At 49.1% G+C, this 19212-nt stretch overlaps 1 protein-coding gene across 3 annotated transcripts in view; it reads right to left on the reverse strand.

Annotated features, from left to right (window-relative positions):
• The window catches only part of CFAP74 (cilia and flagella associated protein 74), a 2332202-nt gene that overhangs the window by 721841 nt on the left and 1591149 nt on the right, over positions 1-19212 (reverse strand). The window lies entirely within an intron of this gene.

Consider the following 19212-nt stretch of genomic DNA (forward strand, 5'->3'; position numbering starts at 1 on the left):
CGCCCTCGCCGAGGGGTTGATACGGACCCCCCCCCGGACGTGATTACTAGGGTCCACTTCTACACCACTAAGGAGGCCATAGCAGCGATTGGCCGTTCTAAGGACGAGCTCTCATTCCAGGGAATCCCGATACAGATCTTCGAAGACCTCTCCCCGCTGACTCTTCAAAAGCGCAGGATGCTCCGGCCTTTGTCGCTCTTTCTTCGGGATCAGCAGATCCGTTATCGATGGCTCTTTCCTACGGCTCTACAGTTTTCGTACAAGGGCACTCAGCGCACCATCAGCCACCTCGAAGATGCGGCGTCAATCCTCCGTCCGGACTCCCCGGAGACCGCAGACCTCCCCGCTCCGGGCCGATCAAGCCCGGCCTCAGACGCAATCTCACCAAAGCTGAAACGGACCCCATGGTCCAGAGTGCAGAGAAATCGCAAACCTAAATGAAATGCCTTAACGCCTGCACTGGAGCCATGACTCTGGAACGACCTTAAGCCTCACATTTTGCTGCAGATCCGACGCGGCTCATAACCCCCTCCAAGGCGGATGTCATCACTTTACCCTTGGAGAGACTTTCAAACATGTTGGTGCTGTCGAATGACAGCCCTGGCGCCTAGGGGCCATGTCGATAGTTCTAAATCGACCCCCCTTGCGGCACTTTGGTCCTCCCGTTGGAGGTCGTTTTTGAATGTGCTTTTCTCCCGTTGGAGACCAGTTAGACCAGTTAAAAACCCTCGACCACAGGAGACTCCAACTCAATCATGCTCTCACGTCCATGGCTGACCTAACTCCCCTACGACCCCCTTCCCTCCCCTCAGCAAGAGGATCGCCCGGATCAACCCCCTCACCTGAAACTCAAGTTCACCTCCTTGAACGTTAGGGGCCTGAACTCCCCCCCGAAGAGGAAATCGATCCTACAGAGGCTACAAGACGACGGGTCTTTGATCGCTTTTTTGAGACGCTCCTGATTCCGGCGGACTTTCCACGCCTGCGAAGCAGACTCTTTCCGCTACAATTCCTTGCCTCTAATGGCACTAAGAAGGATGGCACCGCTATTTTATTCGCAAAAGACCTGAGGCCTCAGATCCTTGACTCACTAAGGTGCCAGGAGGGTTGCTTCATTGCAGTGAAATGCTCCATCCATGGTCAGCTCTACACCCTCATCTCGGTGTACGCCCCGAATGAGTATCAGGAGAGCTTCTACCAGGACCTGGAGGACTCTCTCCTCCCATTCATCGAGGGGCATGTCGTCATGGGAGGAGACTTTAATGGGGCTCTGGACCCTCTCAAGGACAGATCTCACCCCCCGTCTTCTAGAGATTTGAAGTTGGCCGCCGGCTTGCTCCACCTGTTTCGCACATTGAACATTGTGGACTCTTGGAGGGTTCTGTCACCGGACGAACGTGACTTTACCTTCTATTCATATGTGCATCGTACCTTTTCCAGAATTGACCTGATCTTGACCTCCCCACAGATCCTGTCTTTCACTGATGATGTGATAATTGGCCACGGTTTTCAACGAAAAAGTTCTTAATGGAGTTGGCGATTTGAGTCCCTCACTGCCATGTCTCCCAGGATAGGGTCATAGAGGCACCACCGGCGGCGTGGAGGGGGGTCCGGGTCATGAGACCGCAGGGTCAGAGTAACTGGGGCATGGTTCGAAAGGACCATGCCCCAGTTACTCTGACCCTGCGGTCTCATGACCCGGACCCCCCTCCACGCCGCCGGTGGTGCCTCTATGACCCTATCCTGGGAGACATGGCAGTGAGGGACTCAAATCGCCAACTCCATTAAGAACTTTTTCGTTGAAAACCGTGACGAGGACACTTCCCCGGCCAACACCTGGGACGCCATGAAGGCGGTCTTCAGAGGCGAGCTGATTGCCCAGGGTGCCGCATTGCACAAAAGAAAGAGGGCGTCGCGCGCCGCTTTGGAAGCTGCAGTCCGCGAGGCTGAGGCTACACATAAAAGGAAGGGCTGGGCCCCCAAATCTTACAGGATCCTGCAAATGGCCAGGAAACGGCTAGAAGCCCACTACACTGAGGCTACGGCAAACCTGCTAACCAAGTCTAAGCAATGGTACTATGCCCACAACAATAAGGCCAACAAGCTCCTGGTTAACAAACTGGCAAAGGCGAAGAGCAGGAATACTATTTTAGGCCTCCGTGATCCGCAGGGGGTGATCCACTACGCTGACCATGAGAAAGCACGCTTGGCAACCGCCCACCACCTGGAAATAATGACGGCGGCCCCGAGGGATCCGATCAAGCAGCACTCATACATTCAAGAGGCGGCCCTACCACACCTGACCCCGCTGGCCAGGGAAGACCTGGAAGCCCTGATTACAATTGAGGAGGTGGAGGCGGCCATTAAGAGCTTAAAATCTAGAGCCCCGGGCCCGGATGGATTTTCCACCCGCTTTAACAAAATCTTCCGGTCCCAATTAGTGGCCCCCCTGGCCCGCCTCTTCAACTCATTCATGGCCACTGGTACGGTCACCCCGACGATGCAAGAATCTATTACAGTCCTTATCCTCAAGCCTGGGAAAGATCCTCATGATATTAGCTCGTATAGACCCGTTGTGTTGCTGAATCTGGATGCCAACATATGTTCTAAAATCTTGGCCAACCGTCTGGCACCTATCCTCCCTAATTTTATAGACCCGGATCAAACAGGCTTCATAAACCACAGGTCAACGAAAGACAACATCCGCAGGGCCCTGGACCTCATTGAAATCGCCACTCGGGATTCCCAACAGCTAGCTTTATTGGCACTGGACGCAACCAAAGCGTTCGACAAGGTGGACTGATCTTATCTGTGCCTCACTCTGGGGGCCTTTGGCTTCAGTCCGACCTTTCAGAAGATGATCCTTGCGAACTACCAGTCCCCCAGGACGAGGCTGAGAGTCAACGGCCGCTTGTCGGACCCAATCTCCCTCACGTGCGGAACGAGGCAGGGATGTCCTCTATCCCCTCTGCTCTTCGCTTTGGCCATGAAGCCGCTGGCTCAACGAGTCCGGAAAAACCCCCGAATCAGTGGCCTGAGCACCGGCTCTGCGCAACATAAAGTGGCCCTCTACGCGGATGACGTTCTGCTTACCATTACAAACATTGAGAGATCCATGAGTGAGGCCTTAACCGAAATCCACAACTTTGGGATGGTCTCGGGATTCGCGATTAACTTTCAAAAGTCGGCGGCGCTGGGAGTGGGCATGACGCCAGCTGAACGGGAGGCCCTGGTGAAGAGAGGTCCATTCCAATGGAGCATCAAATCGATCCCCTATTTGGGGGTTCAGATCCCCGCACGCCCAACAGATGTTTACCGGGCTAACTTCCCGTCACTCTTCGAGGAACTAGAAAAGGATCTGACCCGCTGGCAACCCCAAGAGATCTCCCTCCTAGGCTGGATCACGGCGTGCAAAATGAACTTGCTTCCTTGCTTCCTCCATGCCTGTGCCACCCTCCCGATCACCATTTCGCTTCCCCCTTTGCAGCGGCTCCAAAGGAAGATGGTGGACTTTATCTGGAAGGGGAAGAAAGCGTGCATCCCGCGGAGAACAATGATGGCCAGCATGAGATTGGGAGGCCTGGGTGTTCCCGACCTCCGTAAATACCATATGGCGGCACAGCTGGCCCACCTCCAGGCATAGGGGCTTGCTACAGGTCGACCGAAATGGGTGGAGATCGAACAATCCTGCCTTTCTCTCCCCCTTCGCTTCCTCCCGTTCTTACCCACAGCCTTACGCCGCAGCTGGCCGGGCACTCTTAAGCTACAAAACAAACAATTAGGGACTGGGAGTGGACTCGCAGACACCGGGGCATCCCAGGAGACTTGAGTGCGCTCTCCCCAATCTTCCTCAACCCAGCTTTCTCCCCCGGGGCCCGTCCCCAAAACTTTAGAAACTGGGTCACAGGGGGCCTCGCCACTTTAGGGCAACTTTTTGAAAGGGACTCCCCCACTAGCCTTTGAACGCTGCAAGATGACTTTTCAGTTAGCGGAAACGGATAGGTACTCCTACGCTCAGCTCAGACATTGGTGTTCCCACCCACAGACCCGAGCGGCGGCCACAAGACCCCTTACCTCACTGGAACTGACGGTGAGCGACCTACCGGCCCAGGGGAAGATATCGGCCCGGTATAGGCTGCTGCAGGAGGACCCCCTCCAGTCCAGGCCTTCCTATATGTCCCAATGGGAAACGGACCTCAGACACGCCATTGAGGATCATACATGGGTAGACATTTGGACAAGAACGCGGATGACTTCCCGCTGTATTACCAACCGGGAGTGTGCCCATAAACTACTCCTGCGCTGGTATTACCCCCCTCTACGCCTTCATCACTTCCAACCAGCACTAGACCCTCACTGTTGGCGACTTTGTGGCCTCCCAGGATCCTACTTTCACATGTGGTGGACCTGCCCCCGGGTGCAAGAGTTTTGGTCTCTCTGCTTAGCTACCATAAAAGACGTCACTCAGATGACCATTCCGCTCATGCCCGAACAGGTCCTTTAGGTATTCCACTGTCAGGCTCATACCCGCGTCGGGGAGAAGAGCAGCCCTGGTATCCCAGTTCTTGTTAGCGGCTAAGTTCACAGTGGCCCGCACCTGGAAGTCTGCAGACAGGCCCTTGATGGCCCTTTGTTGGGTCAAACGTTGGGATATTTTAATACCCGAGAAAGTCACAGCAGCCAGGGCGGGACTGCTTCATCGATTTAGGGATATCTGGGAGCCAGTGCGAGACTATGACCGGAACTATCCGGCCCTGACCCACAAACCACGCCTGATCGCAAGGGCCCTTCACGCTATGGAGGACCCACCATTGCCGCCAAGTCAGTCTGACTAAGGCCTGAGAACTATGCTTGCCGGGGAATGCAAGGGGTGGGAGATGGGGACTCTGGGTTACATGACCTGAGATGCTACATGTAATGCTCTTGTATAATTTCTCCTGTGTGTGGATTTATAAATAAACAAATTTAAAAAAAAAAAAATGAAAGCTCCCGGTGCCAAATCAGTTCACATTCTGCACGGTCAAAGCCTGAATAAGATCATTGGGTTATTTACACTGGGGTCAATCGAAACCGCAAACAATAACAGGTGTATGTTAAAAGCCAATAGTCTTACACACTCTTGTTGTCAGAAGAAAAATCGGAAGATGTTGGAAGAGTGGTTGTGTCTGTGGGTCCATTTGCAACATTGGCCAGTTTCTTTGGATGATGTTTCGGTGTGTGGTGCTCATTTATCGACCTCGGAAGGATGACAGGCTGAGTTTGGTCCTGCCGGCATTCGAACCTGCATCAGCAGGCTCTGCACAGATGTCAAAGCGACCGTTCTACTCTCTGTGCTATCGGACGGTGTATGCAATGCTTCGGGGGAAAAAAAGTAATCTAAAACTCAAAGTTAATTCTCAGGTGTGTTTTCTAACTTTGCATCCTCCATTTTATACTGCTTTTTAGTGCTTTCTGGCAAATTCGAATTTAGGTGGGCTTTCCAACTGTGCATCCTACATTTTGTGCTGATTTTTAGTGCCTTCTGGCAAATTCGAATTTATGTGTGCTTTCCAATTTGTTAATGATCCTTAAATCTGAGCATTTCTAGTGTGCTCATTGATTTTGGCTCCTTGGCCGCCTGGTGAGATTCCACTGGTGCCTAGTGCTTCTAACCCTCTTCCCTGCTATCCTCCGATTCTTACCCCCTTTTTTGTGTATGCCCCCATGGTGCTCTCCATCTCTCCTACCTATTTTAATTGCTTCTCCATCACCTATCCCCCCTCTCTCACAAAGTCTGGAAGGAAGACATTTTAAAAGGCACTACTGGGGTCCAACCCTGGTCTGCCCATTGCAGACACCCACATCAATGCTTCCTCCAGACAGACTTTCACTGACATTCTTATGGACTCCCCATATGGTTTCTGTCCTCTTCCCCTTTCTCTTCCTCACCCATTACTGGTGACACCAGATGGGAAGTGCTCGTGGCTCACTTCACATCTTCCAAATCCACCATTAATGTCTATCACATTGTCACTATAGTGGCCATGAGCTCCTAGCCCAACCTCCTCCTCCTTGACCGGCGTCTTCCATCTCTCTTTAACTTCCCCCCCTCTCTTGCCACTGCTCATTCCCTGTCTCCCCCAGTGGTGGCACTCCACCCCTGCACCCCCGCAAATCATTTAGAGGGGGCAACCAGCTTCACTTAGCCACCCTCACCTCTCCTCTGCTGCTATCAAACACTCCTCAGACATCTGTCTTCTCCTTGAAGACCTTGATCTTGACGTCCAGGCTCTCACCGAGACGACGTTCAAGGCGAGTTCCGTCACTGCTTTTGACACTCTTCTCCCTGAGGGCTACACAATCCGGTCCAATCAGAGGCCCTCCCGGCCTGGTGATGGAGTGGCTCTGATCTTCCCTGAGTGGGTCCTGCCTCCACCTCCATCATCCCCACTCAAACATACTCAATCTTTGAAAGCCTAATCTGCAGGCTATCTATCTCGCTGACCTTCTCTCTTACACTTTCTACCAGGTACAGGCAACCCCAGACCAACCACCCTCTTCCTCTCAGAATGGGTGACCTGTCCTCCTCTCTTCTTGCCTCTGGCCCCAAATGTATCTTCCTTGGGGACTTTAACATCCATCTCAACTCTCAGGATGTGGCTACTGTACTCTTTCGCGATCTCTGCAACTCTTTTTCCCTTACCATCCTACCCTGTGGCCCAACCCATTCTGCCAGACACACCTTGGATGCACTCATCTCAAAATACATCCCATCTCCAACCCTCTTACTATCCAGCTTTCCTGGTCTGGCTGTTACGACCACACACCCTAGGGCCTATGCACAGATACCCTGGATGATGGGTGCCATGGGACCATACCAAGGAATTACTTATTTGTGTCCCTGCAGGACACACAGACACAGGGGGCCCGGCTGGACTTTGTCTTGGAGCCTCTGGCACCAAGCTCATGTGGGGAATTAATGTTGGGTTGCAGTAACATCATTGGGCCCTTATTTTCCAGGCCTCTATTTGAAAGGTACTGGATGTGGCCTTCTTGGGCTAGTTTCACGTGCCAGGGACTAAGGCGAGGCCGGGCGTGGCAGGCTGAGCAAGCTAAAGGGCGTGGCTAAGGAGCTCAGCTATATAAGCCGCTCCATCCTTGGAACCAGTGCTTTGCGTTAACTTGCTTTCAAGCAACGTGGCGCTTACCGACGTTTGAAGCTGCAATAAAATACTCACCCTGCATCCGATGCTCCGTTCCATCATCTCTTCCCGGCCTTCTTCTTCAGTGAGTCCGGTCGCTGCAATGAAAGAAGAAGACAACAAGGTTAGCGCATCGCAGCAACTGGGAGTGTGCAGCAGTTAAAAGCACATGCTCAGCGCCATAATACAACTCATCTGTTACCTGCAATTGCGGATCCACTTCTCCATCGCTGCGGACACCGCATCCGTCCTCGCAGCTCCAGGAACCCGCTTTCATCACCTACACGGGGAGAAAGCAAGAACAGAATTACTAAAGGTACGGACAATAGAACAGACACTTGTTAGGGAACCGAGCAAGCGAAACATAGCGAAAGACGAATAATACAGTGCCAAGTGTCAGGTCCAAACTTGAATCTTCCTGCAGGAGTGATGCTGGGCCCACCAGACCCCCTAAGTCTGCCTGCCCAACAGTCCTTCAACTGATAAAACTACCAAGCTGGCAAACCCAAGGGGAAAGGGGAATAGAAGAGAAAATAACAAAAGACAGATCTTCACTGGCTGGCACTGTAGTTCTCTGGAGCTGGAAATACACCTCAGTGTCTGTGAGATCTAGGAGACAAATATATATGTATATATTAATAATCAATCCACTCTAGCTAAGTTTACTAAAATGTTATCACTCTCCTTGTAGTACCTGTAGCCTATGCTTTAGTGCTGATAGGCTTATTCAGTTAGTAGCTGAGCTGAAGTCTGGAAATCAGAACTCAATGTTTCCTTCTTCTTCTACTGTGATAATATTTTTCATAAATGAACTTCTTAAAATACTTATTCTCATATTTATTGCATATGGAAAGTCTGTTACTTGAATTAGAGTCTTTATGAACTTGCAATAAATTACGATGTCAAAAATGTAACCTCCTTAAAAGATCGGCATTGCTGTAAAGAGTTCCACTAGCCGTTTACTTCCTGAAAAACTAATGTCAGCCGACACGACGCTTCTCTACTCAATTGTCCTTAGAAACAATGCCTTCAGAACTAAAAAATGTCAACGCTTATCGTGCTCAATATTATAGTCCTGCAAACGAGCACTTCCTGAAACGACGTCACGACGCTTAGACACGCACGTTCGTAAGGTTCCTTCTTCTAACCTCAGAGCCGCGCGTGGCGTAATACTCGAACCGAAAAATAACGCTCCCGAAAGAACTGCGAGCGAGAAAAAACAAACATGCGAGTAAAACACGAAGAGTTACACGCGCCTGGTTAGTAAATATTAAACGCGCAGTTGTTCAGGGAAATACACTTTCAAAAGCAGAATGGAAGCGTAACAATAAAAGTTCAAAATAGTAACACTGAATCTTATTTTCCACAAAAAACAATATATATTAGCATTTGATTTCCACACAGTCTTTTTCAAAGTAATTCGAACTGAAAATCCTTGACATTAGACTTTTGTAGAATTAATAAAACTTAGCTTGCTTCATCTGTACGACTTCTTCAGCTTCTTGGATAAACTTCACTTCAGCTTAGAATTAGTAGTAATTGGATATTCTAAAATCTTCTTGAAAAACTAGAATTAAATATACTTAAATATATTCTTTGCTAGAGCTAACTAAACTGCGACCTGTCTCAAAGGATACTAAAATGAAAGGCAGTTGGAAACTCGGAGCAACATTCCAAATGACCTCATAACTATTTAAACCAATCAGTGCTGCAGAAAAAACTCTCCATCTTGCTTTGGGGAGTCAAGTGATTCCTGAATGTACATTAAGGAATATTTATACTAGTTCAATTGTCAATCCAAACATAACACAAGCATCACACCTCTAAGTAACCTACATTCAAAAGGTTTTCTGATGCTAATGATGAATTCTTAATTAAGTAATGTAAATGTGTAAGTCTATTTAATTTACCTTGGAATTGTAATGGTATGTCTTTTAAGGTTATGAACCCTTGAAACTCTAGAAATGTACCATGGAATCCTGACACCAAGCAAGGAAAAGCTGGAAATTAACATGCAAAGAAGACAGACAAAGAATAAGAACATTACTTACCATAACCCAACTAAATCCAAGCAAGAAAGGCTGAAAACCAACATGCAAAAGAAGATAAATATGATTCAGAGCACTACTTACCAAAAGACCCAGGTAGTCACATCAGGGTTGGACTTCTACCCTCAAAGGATCAGCGAAGCAACTCGGTCCTCTGGAATCAAGCGCCCCTGCCAGAAGTAGCAGGACCGAGTGCCCACAGACTCTACTAAAAGGTGAGCCAACCAGGACAGCGCAGTTAACGGAGTACAGTCCTGGCAGAGGGACGGAAAGGGGCGCAGGTCGCAGCCATCAGCACTCAACATTCCTCTTGTATTCACGAAGGTGCGCAACCCGGAGACAATCCTGCTGTGGTCACTGGCCCAACCATGCCCCAACGCCCCCGCAGAGACAAGGTAAGCGTAACACTGACCACTCTCTCCTTTCTTCCCACCTTCACCTCCTTGGTCCCCTGATGATGCCTCCGCCTGCAATGCCAGCTTCCTTCTCCCTCAATGCACCAATGAAGCGCATGTCAGTCGCTGCATTTGCCTCTTCCTTCATCCCTCCTCTGCCCCCTTGATTGGACTCTCCTTCTGACTCTGTTCTAGCTAACCTCCATCTCTCTATCTCTAACACCCTGGACATCGATGCCCCTGTCATGAGGATCCACATGTAGCCTGCCTCCAAATGCAACTGTTGGTATGATTCCGACTTGGCAGCTTTGAAATGCATGTGCAAGCTGCAGAGCACAAGTGGCAGGCATCTAGCTCCTCCTTTGACGAACAGGCCTCCCACCTACTCCACAGGCAATATCGTCTCACCATCTACCCCAAGAAGTGGACTCATGTCCAATCCTGCATCTCTGACGCCACCAATAACACTGCTGAGCTCTTTAAAATCTGCAAGGAACTTGCCAATCCTACTGCAGTCATCTCCACTCCTCCTCCCTCCCAGGCCCTCTCTGCACAGCACTGGCCGCCCACTTCTCCTCCAAACCTCTGGACATTTTGTCTTCTCTGTCAACTGCTCCCACCCCCACCATCCCTTCTCTTGCCTCCATGGGCCCACCTTACCCATCCATACTCTCCTCCTTCTCTCCCATTGCACCAGATGAGATCTCTAGAGTTGTCTGCTCTATGAAAGTTTCCTCTAAACAGGGTCTCCCCAGCTCCTGCAGAACCATCAAGGACAACATTGCATCTCTCGCCCCAGCCTTGGCTAACCTCTGCAATCACTCCTTTGCCACTGGCTCCTTCCCACACCCCTTACGCACTCTCCTGTGCACCCTCTCGTAAAAAAGCTGTCTGCTGATCCTTCCTTCTTGCCCGGCTAAATATCGCTATCACCCCTTTTTTGGGAAAACTAATGGAGAAGCTGTCATCCATCAACTGACTCTCCACACCGAAATGGCTGTCTGCCTCCATGACCACCTGTCCAGTTTCAGGGCATCTAGAGGCACGGAAACCGTGGCCTGAACACCCGTGAAGACCTGCTCTCTAACCTGGACTCAAATATTCCCTCTGTTCTGATTCTCCTCAATCTTTTTTCTGCTTTTGACACAGTCAACCACTCCATTCTCATAAACCGTCTCCATGATACCCTAGGCATCACGGACAGGCACTGGCATGGCTGACCTCATTCCTTTCAAACAGACCCTCCCAAGTGCAAATGGGTCCTTTTCTCTCCTCCACCTCACTCTCTACCTGTGGTGTCCCTCAGGGCTCTATCCTATCACCACGGCTCTTCTACATCTACCTACCTGGCCCACTTGATCGCCACCTTCTCCTCTCATTTCCAGTGTTATGCAGACTACACACAGCTCTCCTTCAAGCTGCCATCCTCTACTTCCTCCCTCATACCTGAATGCCTGACTGCTATTCAGGCATGGTGCTCTGCCAATGATCTCTGCCTTAATGCCAGTAATATGGAGCTCCTTCCCATTGGAACGCCTGCTCCTTGTTTCCCCCCTACTCTCTGGCCCACCTCCTTGGGTCCCCTGCCATCATGCACTTGTGAGGCAAAACACCTTGGGATCATCTTTGACACCTCTCTCTCTTTCTCTCCACACATCACAGACCTTGCCAAGAAGCCCAACTTCCAGCTCCACCTCCTCAGGGGCATTCTATCTTTCCTCACCTCCCCCCAGAAGCTCAATGTCTCCAGAGCCCTGGTTCTCTCTGGGCTGAACTACTGCAACATCCTCATCCTCAATCTGCCCCTTTCTTCCCTTCGTCCCCTTCAACTAATCCAGAATAGGACTGCAAGACTTCCCTTGGCCTCAAGCCCAGGGACCTCATCTCTCCAGCCCTAAAATCTCTCCATTGGCTCCCAGTGGCCACAAGGATCAAATTCAAGACCCTTTCAATCATCCACAAGGCAGTCTGAGAACTGGGACCTCTCTACATTCGGCTTTCCCCTCCCTAAATACCTCCCTGCAAGAGTTCTTCAGTTCTTGCGATCCAACTCTCTGCAGATCAAATGTTTCTCCAAGCAGAGAGTGGGAGGTAGATCCCTTTCCCCGGCCTGTTCCTCATTCTGGAACGGCCTTCCTGCCCCCCCTCAGACTTGAGCCGTATCTCCTTAAGTCCCATTAACTTCTCAAGACCTTCCTTTTCTCCTCTTCCTTCCCTCTCCCTCTCCTTTGCTAATGCTCCCTCTGCAACGGAGGCCTGGTCCCTTCGGAGTCATACAGGGGCCAGACCACCCCTCCTTCCAGTCACCCCTGCATCCCTTGCCAACACTTGCCCTCAGGCTCCCTTCCCCAGACTAGACCTAACCTGGTCCGCCCTGTCCACTGCACTCATCCTCCCTCCCCCCTCTCCTTGCCCTGGCACTTGCCGCCTTGGCACCCGCAGCACTTGCCTACTCAACCTCCCTTTGGACACAACACTCCTGTACTTCTCCCTCTACCCCCCTGCACTTACCAATCTGTCTTGCATTTGCACGGTAGGATTATCACAAGGCCAATATAACCGTTTTGTTGTTCTACTTCTTTCCCATTTTGCCCCCTAACTTATCTTGTGGCGCCTAGAAACACTTGTGTATAGGCGCCATACAAATGTCCAATAAATAAATAAATAAATAAGCATATTAACTGTTGACTGACCTTGTTGTCAGTGTATGAAGTGTGCAGTGGACGGGAGTGTTTTTGTATTGTTGACTTCTAGTGCCAGAGTCATATTTATCTCCTCTGCACCTGTGAAACATCATTAAGAGTCTATTCCACCCTTAATTATCCACTCTTAAACAAAGGTGTGCGTTCCTTACATTTCATATATACAGGTTGTGGGTTCCTGCCAGCTGCAAGCTCACACCAGGGCCTCACCTGTCCATCTGTCAGGAAAGCCACAATGCAATGTCTCCCATCCACGGCATTAGATGGAAGACAGTCTAGATGTTAACTTGAGGCCCAGCCCTCACGTTCCTTTGATTAATCGATCCAGCAAACCTTGGTAGAATGACATGTGGGATTTGATTTATTTAAAATGATTTGAACAGCACAAGAGGGGCTGTGAAGGAGATTGTGAATGTCCCAGTTCAAGGAATTGTAAATGTCTGAAATCCACTGGACTATCGCTTCTTTCTCCAATTGAATTAATTTCTTAGTTTTACATCGTTGATTGCCACACCTGCAAAGAGGGCTAATCAAACAGCTTGCTCTAAACCCAGCCTGAATCTACTGATGCAAGACCGGGTTCGGGGCAGTTTGAGTGGTCGCTGCACCCAGTGCTGCTGTTTTCTCTATTCCCCTGCATCCCACCCCCAAATGCAGCCAGTCAAACCACCTCCCACCCTCATCTTCTTAACCAAAATGGGCACCTCCGCCTGGGCCACACCATCCACCTAACTTCCAGGTTATTGCCATGGAATTGGAAGAGAGGGTCCGAGCGGAGACCCACCTTCCATTTCCATGGCAATCCTGACTCTCCCCGGCAGCTGCTGCGGACAAATTGTCCAACGTATCACCCTTCTGGGTATTTTACTACTCCCCGACCACTGAAGCAAAGACCTTTCACAAGGTCTGCATCCTGCCACGAAAACTCTGCTTTGATCAGCCATAGAATGGAAGATCACTGCCTCAAAAGTGCAAACCAGGCCTGCCACCTATGGTGGTGCCACTTTAAAAGCGACGCAACAGAGTGACGTATCTCTGCCACATCAATAAATGGATGGTCACTGCATGTACACATCAGTGCATGTGCATATCGCGGCGGACTGGACGCCAGTGTATCTGTATCTTCAGTGGGAGGTCCAGGACTACCACACTCATAGGCTGAGGGCAGGGGCCTAGAACAATGGCAGTGAGGAGGTCACTGATAAGGACCTATGTGTTTGGGCTGGCAGCAGTGATACCTGATGATTGCAGGCATCCATAGCGACGTCGGGAGACACGCATCGGCTGCAGTGCCATTGCATATTCTGACACGAGGCATACCCTGGACTGCCCGCCATCTAGAGGTTGTGGCTCCCCTGGGGAGTGCACGTACGACTCTATGGTGAATCTTTGGAGTGCATGTGCGGCGCGAATTGACATTTAAAAAAAAGAGAAAATACGATTTTGTTTTCTTTCTTTTCTTCTTCTTTTTTGCTTTCTTTACTCTCTCTCACATCTGAGGGGAGGAGAGGACAGTGTGTTGGCCTCCGTTGGTCGCCCATTGTCCGGGGAACATGTATCTGACCCTGGTGAAGTCTGTGAAGAGTGGTGTAGTGATTTATTTTCTTCTGTTCTGGCTGTGGATCCACAGCAGTATGCCTGCACTAGAAAGGGCACGTGCTGTTGCGTTGCGGCCCTCGATTGTTTGGAGTGTACTTGTGCGCTCTACAGGAAGATGGTCTGCTAGTGGCAGCAGAGTTAGGGCTGGAGGCCAGGGAAATATGGCTGGAGGCCAGGGAAATGTGTCAGCGGCTGCAGCCCTGGCAGGTGTGCAGAGACCCAGACAGCATGGTTCTTTGGTTCTGATGCCGGAGTTTGATGTGAATGGTGCACCATCCAGTCTAGGCCCAAGATGGAATCTATGGATATAGTGCCTGGAGATGTACTTCAAAGCCATGGTTGAGGTGAATGATAAGGTGAGGGTGTCGACTTTGGTCTACGCTGCAGGTCCTGCTGTACACAAAATATGTAAAACATTACGGCCAGTTGGTGACTCTTATATGGCAGCGAAAAAAACGTTTTGAGAGAATATTTCATGCTGTTGGTCAATTTGGACTATGAAAGGTTTGTGATGTGCACAGCTAAACAAAAGGAAGATGAAGCTCTTGATACTTTCCATGGCAGGCTGCAGCAGCTGGCATCCACGTGTGTGTGGGGCAATGAAGAGAGAATGATCCACCAGCAGTTGTTCAAGGCTGTGTGTCAGGCAAAATGCGATGACAGGTGCTGAGGGCCAATGCCTGAAAAGGGCGCTATACCAGTTCTTGAGGGAATACAGAGCGACTTCCCACTGCTCAACTGGAGTCGCCCCTGCAGAGGCACTGTTCAGGAGAAGCCCTCAGGGTTGTTGCCGGACCTAGGGATGAGACAGCCCGCTGAGATTGCTGTTGAGGGAGTGGTGGAAGAGAGGAGATCCGGGAATGAAAATGAGAACATCCAGTGGGATTTGCAGCCTCATTATCTGTCACCTGGAGATGAGGTGTTGGTGAGGAATCGATACTCTGAAGGAAAACTTTTGCTGACCTATGAGCCGAGCCACAGCCCATGGACGTGATGGGAGTGAAGGGGTCCATGGTCACTGCGCCCGATCGAAGGTAACAGTAACCAGGAACTCAAGCTTCTTTAGAAAGGTACGAGGGAGTAGTCAGGCCGGCCCCACCCTGATAACTGGAAATGGAAAAGAGGTCGGGTGAGCCGAGGATGAATGGATCCCTCAAGCGCCTGTCGATCTATGGGCGGCAGCGGATGGAAGGTCAAGCTGGGGGGAACCAGGAAATACCCTCACTGAGAGCTAAGAAGCATGCCCTTCCGTTTGAAGGACTATGTGCTGGACGAATAAAGAAGGTGATGTGTCTAACAGTTCATTTGTTATACCATGTGTGTTTATGTATTTAAATGGAGGGGTGCGAATTGTGTGGGTGTACTCCGTTCTGTTAATTGTTGTTATGAAAAAGGAGGAGTATGGTGGTACCCCTTTAATAGCGACGCAATGGAGTGACGTAACTCCACTGCGTCAATAAATGGGGCATCAACACGTACGCACATCAGTGCACGTCTGGAGCCTGGACCACACGCCAGTGTCTCTGTGGGGAGTCCCGGGCTACCGCACTCATAGGCCAGGGGTTGGATGGGGGGAGTCTACAACACCTGTCTAAACCAACAGTATTTTATTTTGCATGGTGCCATCAGCATATATGAGCCATAGACCGAGCTGAGTGACAGCCATATTTAGACACTGTGAACCGCATCCATGATAAGAGAAGTGGCGCAGATAGAAAGTCGATTGGTTGGCGCCAAAAAGCCCATAAGGCATCACGTGTGGCACATCAGGCTCTAGCAAGGGCGTGAGGACACCCAGTTACAAGCTCAGCATCTTCATTAAAGGCAGGTTTTACAACCCGAGAATCAGAAGAATCACATGGATGCTAGTTGCAGTGTCAGATGGCATTAGGTGTGGTGGAAGGATCCACAAGAGAGGCTGCCTATTTGTCAGGCCTATCTGATTTATGTAAGTTGAAGAACTTTCACCCCTAGCTACCCACCTTCCCAACAAAACAGCCGTGAAGAAGCTACTTAGTGAATGAGAAAACCTTCATTCAATTTATGTATGTCCACATAAGTTCAGGTATCAAAAAGCATATTTTAATAAGTATACACAGTATAAAAACATATACATCATGAAAAATGACCAAGTAAAAAAGCCTTTTATCAGCAACTTTAAGCTTATCAGCATTTCTTTGAAGACACTAAACCAAGACTGTAGAGAAATCCCATACAAATGACCATATCGACCACAGTCAATGCACTCAGTCCACCAACAATTTAAGAAATATGTGATGTTAGTAACACAGGTGGTTTAAATAATCATGAATCAGTTCCTATATATCATGATGCATCACATCATAAATGAGTTGTGAAATTCAGGCCTTTCTTGTTTCAAATGTTTTTATTGTAATTACCTACCTACTTTTCTCATTGAAAAATTGAATGTACTGATATATTGTCTATTTTAGATAATGTGAGAATTCCCTTATTAATTACAGGAAAAAAAACATTTTGTGAGGCGATATAACACCTAGGGGCAGGCTGAGCCCTGTTGGTAATGATATATGATATGATACGGCATTTATAACGTGCCTATACACAAGTGTTTCAAGGTGTTTAATGGCTGGCTGTCTGAGTTAAGCGAAGGTACTTAACACGGGTGGTGGTAGTTTTACCGACCAAGGTTGGGCTGAACACTGGGGTTATAATGCCATTATAACACCCCACATGTACACACAGAGGTGCTAAAAGCACATGTGTAAACAAAAAATGTGTAAACAAAAAATGAAAGCATACTTACGAGCGAAATGAAGGAAGCTGTGCGGACTGCTCAAGTCCATTGATTGTGTTAATGATGATGTCACGAACAAGGAAATGGGACTTAAAGCAGCTTTCCTGGGAACTCAGGTAAGTAGTGATTTCTTTTTTTATAATTACACAAGGGCCTGTTGAGAAGTTCAAGGGAGCAGGAGGGAGGTGAAAGGACCACTGGCCTACCAGCACTCAGACTGCTCACAACACTGCTTTTTCCCGTGAATACAGCCCCATTCACAGGTTCCCGATTGGCTGGTACCATCCTGCCAGAGTAATAATGCATTTCCTTACTTGAATGGTTGAAATTCAATGCAGTCATTCAATCCAGTCACTGGGAAGGAGGATAGCCTCTCTGTCTGGTAAAACGGTGTGATCACTCAGGTGGTCACTTGGTGGACTCTCTGAATACTAAAAATTGCCAGCAGTAATTTTACTTAACAGCATCACCAAAAGTAGTACCCTTCTTGAACAATACTGCTAATGATAAAAATGCAAGCCAAAACCACTCAACTGATCAGCACAGACTGTACAAAAAAATTGGTTTCTATAGATGAAATATCTCACCCTGTTAAGGCAGCGGTTCACAAAATTGCAGATCTCACGACAGCAATGGACTAGGCAAGGGAGCTACAAAAATCCCTCTCCAGCAAGTGTCAAAAGTATTGCCGACAAGGAAAGGGAAACCGTTCATAGCCTTAGATCAGTTACAGCTAATGCTAGGAATCCCAACCCTTTCACTCATCCTATACTTGCAACTAAAGGGGGTTCTGTCAGATTCTAGATGGGAATGAACTACTTCGAAGTCGTGCTGGACATATATGTGTCAATGAGAGGGCTGATGTCTGACTTATACAACACCTTGAGAGATACAAATAAGTACAAGTAAAAATAATGAGTCAGTGGAAGAAAGACTTGGAGGGTGGCATATACGATAATGTATGGAAGCAGTTCTTTACAGGTGCTTGGAGGACGTCGCTGTCCATGCAATACAAAATGCATAACTATCGTCTGTTAAATAGATGGCAGTATGATCCCCCAGAAGCTGGCCAAGATGTACATAAGAATTAACCCCACTGACTTGCTGGAGGGGATGCAGGGAAACGAACATGCTGGCACATGTGGTGGGGCTGTCCCAAGGTGCAAGCCTATTACAAGGAGGTCCTTGGTTGGATTAAATGGGTAGACGAGATATAGAGGGATTTGCAGCCCTTTCAGGTGCTGTTTGGGGCAGAAGTGAACGGGGCCCGGGGATGGAAGCAGTTTCGCTCCAGGTCGTCTTGCTTCCAAGGCGAGCATGTTGCCCCTGAGGCTATCCTCCCATGTGAAATTGTTTCGGAGAGTAGTGTAGTGGTGCGGGAGGGCATAGTGTGGGAAGGGTAGATTAGTGGAGAATAGCAACAGGAGAATGTGATAGGGAGACTCAATTGTTTGGTTTTCCTCGTGACCAGAAACAGTGGTAAGAGAGGTTGGTGGAGGCTACTGTTATCTTATACAACGACTTTTGTGCTAGATGTATATGACGTTGTCCTTGTTATTTTCAATTCAAATACAAATATATTGTTAAAACTTTTTTTTAAAGTGTTTCCTACAATGTTTAGTAACATCTTTGGAACTCAGAACCTGACAACATCATTGCACCGTTCTGTTCTTAGTTTTATTGCAGGATAACTAAGCTACCACAGGAGCCTTGGCAACCAAAATAACAAGAGTGATTGATCATTTATAATGCGCTTATACACAAGTGTTTCAAATCGCAACCATGCATGGGAGGGGAAGACATAAGGAAGACAAGACAAACGATCTTACTAGGCATGGTACTTTCAGATCACAGAACAGGAAGTGCGTGGGGGTTGGGGGGCAATAGGAACGAAGTGCGCCCAGTCCCGTCAGAACATGGGTTAAGTGCAGAGAGATACCACTCTCATGGGTCGTAGCCCAAGTGCAGTAGTGCTGCAGCAAGTGCAGGAGTCTGGCGAGGAAGCTTGGGACTTGTGAGGCTCTGAAGGTACACCAGGCAGCCAGTACATGAAAATGAGCAGAAGTAGAGGAGAAAGAGCGACAGAGCAGAAAAAGGTGGTTAGCAGGGGAGAGGGAGAAGGAGGAGGCGAAGAGGAAAGTCTTGAGGAGTTTCTGGAACTTAAGCAGATCCAGCTCAAGACAGAGAGAGGCAGAGAGGCTGTTGCAGAGGGAGGCACCTGGAATGGATAAGATCTCCCCCCAAGTCTCTGCTTGGAGAGCGGCTCACCCGCAGATACTTGGAGGAAGACGAGTGGAGGGCTCGGGAAGGAGAGTATTTAGGAAGAGAGGGTTGTAGATAGAGTGGACCCAGTCTGCAGACGGCCTTGTTGATAATGCAAAGGGTCTTGAACTTAATCCTTGCAGCCACAGGGAGCCAGTGAAGGGATTTCAGTGCCGGAGAGATGCGGTCCCTGGGCTTAAGGCCAATGATAAGTTTTGCGGTTCTGTTCTGGATGAGTTGAAGAGGACA

Source organism: Ambystoma mexicanum, chromosome 8 (assembly GCF_040938575.1).
Source record: "Ambystoma mexicanum isolate Mex_15411 chromosome 8, UKY_AmexF1_1, whole genome shotgun sequence".
NCBI classification, from domain to species: domain Eukaryota; kingdom Metazoa; phylum Chordata; class Amphibia; order Caudata; family Ambystomatidae; genus Ambystoma; species Ambystoma mexicanum.